The following is a 5,084-nucleotide window of genomic DNA, read 5'->3' on the forward strand; positions in this document are numbered from 1 at the left end:
CGTCCGTCTGTCTGTCGAAAGCACGCTACCTTTCGAAGGAGTAAAGCTAGCCGCTTGAAATTTTGCACAAATACTTTTTATTAGTGTAGGTCGGTTGGGATTTTAAATGGGTCAATTCGATCCATGTTTTGATATAGCTGCCATATAAACCGATCTTGGGTCTTGACTTCTTGAGCCCCTAGAGGGTGTAATTCTCGTCCGATTTGACTGAAATTTATCACGTGGTATTTTGTTATCACTTCCAACAACTGCGTTAGGTATGGTTCAAATCGGTCCATAAACTGCTATAGCTGCAATATAAACCGATTTTGGGTCTTGACTTCTTGAGCCCCTAGAGGGCGTAATTCTCGTTCGCTTTGACTGAAATTTTGCACAACATGTTTTGTTATGACTTCCAACAGCTGTGCTAAGTATGGCGCAAATCGGTTTATAATCTGGTATAGCTGCCATATAAACCAATCTTGGATCTTGACTTCTTGAGCCTCTAGAGGGCACAATTCTCATCCGATATGGAAGAAATTTTGTACAAAGGTTTCTCTTATGACCTTCAACATACGTACGTTAGTTGGTCTGAGTCGTTCAATAGCTTGATACAGCTCCCATATAAACCGATCTCTCTAGTTTACTTCTTGAGCCCCTAAAGGGCGCAATTGTTACTTGAATTGGCTGAAAATTTTCACAATGACTTCTACTATGGTCTTCTATATTCAATTAAATTATGGTCCGATTTGGACCATAACTTGATATAGCTCCAATATTATAGCAATTCTTTTCTTTTGTCCTTTGTTTGCCCAAAAAGAGATATCGGGAAAAGAACTCGGCAAATGCAACCTATGGTGGAGGGTATATAAGATGCAGCTCGGTCGAACTTAGCACGCTCTTACTTGTTCTGTGTTAAATCAGTTGATTTCAATGAATTTCGAATTGAGTGACTAAAAGTTAGAGGTTTTGGCAGTTAATCTATTTGTCTTCGTTTAGTCTCAGGTTCCGGCAGATGGTGAGGACAATTTCAAAAACTGTAGATAGCGAATTTGGGAACGAATTGAGTGACTAAAAGTTAGAGGTTTTGGCAGTTATTTCATTTGATTCCACTAGATGGCGCTATCTCTTTCAATTAGGAACTTTTTTACGTTATCCAATTTTTGCCCGGATTTTTTAAAATACATAAAAGGGATTTAAAGCGAAAACTAATTTTTGTGTTATTTACTATTTTTCTCATATATCAAATATAAATATAAACTAAACTAAACACAATTCTAAATTGAAATGTTTTTTAAGCCAACCGTGTTCATTTAATTGGAATTACAAATGGAATTTTAATTATCAACATTCACATTTTTCCTTTCTGATATTTTATGCAAATAAAATTCTTCAAAGCCAAAAAACCTTTGAAAATGTCTTTTCTTTAGACAAAAATTTCAGTTTGGTTTCTTTTTTATATTCGTTGGTGTGAGAAATTTTTGATTTTAGCAAATAGTTAGGGAAATATGTTACTATTTATATACATACATACAAACAAACATACATATAATATATAATGATAGTATAAACACATATGAACATATGAAGAACAACTGCAAGAACAGCAACAACAAAAGACAACTTCTATGACAAAAATATACACTCACACACATACATACATACCCACATGTTTCTACATATGTATAAAAAGTAAATATGAACTACAAATACACAAAGCATACAAGTATTGGTACTGTACTTACATAAACAGTTCAACCATTGAAGAGTATAAGGGGGGAACCCCCTTCTTAGAAAAACATCAACCAATAAGAAAAAAAACAGAAAGGAATCCAAACAAAACTTAATCAAAATCTTTAAGTGCGCTATTTAAAAATAAATATTCAAAAACAGCAACAACAACAACTAGAACATTCACAACAATAACAACAAAGGAGCGAGCATTCATGCAATTGGATTATTTATATTTGTTTTGCTTATTGTTCAATTTCCCCTATAATTGATTTAAGAACTGTATGTATATCGCACAACATGTAACATGCAAAACAGACTAACTATGCATTTCAATGATTTAATGTTGTTTAAAAGTAAAGCTTAAGTTACGTTCAGATGAATTAAATATTTGATCCAACTTTTTTTCATAAATGTTTGCCCAACATATATCAGATGTGTGAATACAAAAACAAGGATATACGAATTTGACATAGATCGGGCAAAAATGATAAAACCAAATGGGTCAAATATTTGACTGATCCGAACGTAGCTTGACTTATATCATAATAAGGCCAGCTCTTAACATTTCCTTTCTTATCAAACTAATGTTAGTTAGTATTTTTTGCCTTTTACGTATGTGTGTGTATACTTGCATCACTACTTCAATTTCTTTATTAATAATTTCATTAAATGTTTATTAAAACTTTATGAGTTTATTGTTACTGTTCTCTTTTTTTTGTTAATATTAATTTAAAAATGCCACCCTTTCTTTCGACAAAGCCTTGCACATTTGCAGACACATTCTTTTTGCCTACTGAAAAATCTCATTAATCATTAAATGAATTCACATATTTTATAAATGCATTGAAATATCACAAAAAAAATATGAAGGCCAATTCTTATTCAATTGTTAGCAAAAGAAAGTCCCACAAAAAGTCGACAATCAAACACAGAAGAAAAAATTATGCGGTTAACAAAAAAACAGGCGATTCAAATGCTAATTCAAGCCGAGAAATTATAGAACAAGGTAATTGTACTGCGCTTTTGATTGAAAAACATTTTTTCATTAACAAAAAATTCTTTGAACGAAAAGAACATTCAGTTGTAGACAAAATTGAATTGCCATGTCAAGGCCATTAATAACCAATTTTTCAAAGGCTTGCATTGTTAACAAGAATTGGTATATACGATAAAAAAAAATTAAGGAATATACAAAAACACACTTTTTCATATCATTACCATTGCAATAATTCATTTTTTAAGAAGAAATTCAATTTCTACGATACTTTGGAATATAGATTTTTTTTCCAAAAAGAACTATACGCTGTCTAGGCTACCTATAATTCCATGATGGTTTTTCACCATCTTCTTTCTCTTTTAAATCCAGGTATATATCGGACAGCTGTAGATGGTATCCGATCTTAGATGATTGCCATCGTTTTGGGTTGACAGCACACTACATCCACATACCTTCTCGTATCACTTTGATGAAAAAGGCTTTCACTTAACAGAAAAATGAGAGTACCCTTTTCATACAATGCTTAGATTAAAAATCGTATATTCACAAAAAGAAAGATAACGACAACCATTTGTTATATTCATTAAAATATGTTTACAGATGATAGTAACCTCTGTCATTTGTACTCATTTGATCATCGATGGAGTCTTCAAGGAATGGAAGACAATAGGCAAATTATGGACGAAACACTCTGACAGTGACAATTTCTGTGTGGGATCGATTGTATAGAGTGGATTTTATTGAATGGAAGACGTACAGCCGATTCACTAAGCCATGAAGATCATCTCTACCAATCAATGATATCGATATCGCAGTCAGAAGTTTTTGATGTTCTGGGCATAAAGATGCAGTCAAAATATGCATTCAAAGTATTGAAAGAAGCATTGAAGCGTTTAGACTCTTCTGATCTTCTTAACATCTATGACACTTACATTAGGCAGAAAATGAAATACAACTCACATATAAGGGCAGAGAGTAGTGTCGTTGGTTGGGAACAGTGGGGTTTCCAACTCCTTTGTTTCCCTCCATCATCATAATGTGGGTGGCCTGCGCAAGACCGTTAATATCTGCTTTCAAGACACACTAACAATCACAGAGTATTTCAAGAACTGAACTCTTCGTTTAAAAATACAACATTATATGAGACAATTGAGAACTAAGTAAAACAGATAACAAAACAACGAAATAAGTGTATGCAAACAAGGAGCTCTTTAGCAAAAAGAAAGATTGATTCAGAGTTCAGAGAGTGTACTTTGTACAATGCATGTATTCGGGAACATTTTGCTTCAGATAAAGTATTTTTCTTGTCGTTTGCCTTCGTAGTACGAAATTCGTACGAAGGCAAAGTGGTTGATTTGGCAAAAGCATGGGTAAACACGTAGGTGTGCGCAGTTTTTATACCCTACACCACTACTGTGGTACAGGGTATTATAACTTAGTGAATTAGTTTGTAACACCTAAAAGGAATCTAACTCCTTTATTTCCCTCCAGCATCCAGCCCTCCAGCCTGCGCTCTCTGCACTCTTTTTTCATATACGAACTGTTCGCATATGAAATCTATTTCCGGCTAATGTTTTTCTCCTCCTTTTCCCCTTCAATCCCTGACGTTTCATTCACTCATGCAATGCACTCCATCCATGGGAAGATACAACGTTAGGGCTCACATTGTAAATGTTGTTGTGAAGAAAGATCGTCGGTCCTCTTCGTGTTCGGTTCAGAGTTCTTCTTAGCTATTTAAATTTTTTGAAATCAAGCTCGAGGTCTTCAGATTTGTTTATTTATTCGATATTTTGCCCATCCGTTGGTGAGCATTTTCCAGTAAATCTAACACATATACAATAATCACATCTTGTAATGCTGCAGACCCCATTGGCAAACCTGGTTTTTCATTCATATTTTATCCTTGTACATGAAAAACCGATTGTCCTGTATACAAAACCGTTATAGTCTCTGGAAAGGCCCTTCGTCATGTGTGTATTGATGTTTTAAATTGTAGTCCAATTACTTTCAATGATTTCCATTGCACAATCTTCAGGAATACTCGGAAACTACGACACAAAACCAAGGGAGATCATCATCTCGTCAGAATCTATCACAGTGTTTTCCAATCTCTCCCTTAAAGTGAGCCGAGTTTTGGACATTGTATTTCGAATCTTCTCTCAGTTTTAACAAAATTGTTGTAATGTATTTACAAAGGCCACTGACAGTTGAGTTAACCGATGAGCATATCGGTCGTAGTGGATAACTCACTTTGGGTATTTTTGGCAGACCGTATATCCTCGGGGCCACAGGCGTATCCGCTGCCAGCCTCCTTTTTCCGAGTCAAGAAATTGTGGACAGGAGGCGCATTATGGGTGAGACGCTCTCCCAGGAT

The sequence above is a fragment of the Stomoxys calcitrans genome, chromosome 1 (assembly GCF_963082655.1).
Source record: "Stomoxys calcitrans chromosome 1, idStoCalc2.1, whole genome shotgun sequence".
In the NCBI taxonomy this organism is placed as follows: domain Eukaryota; kingdom Metazoa; phylum Arthropoda; class Insecta; order Diptera; family Muscidae; genus Stomoxys; species Stomoxys calcitrans.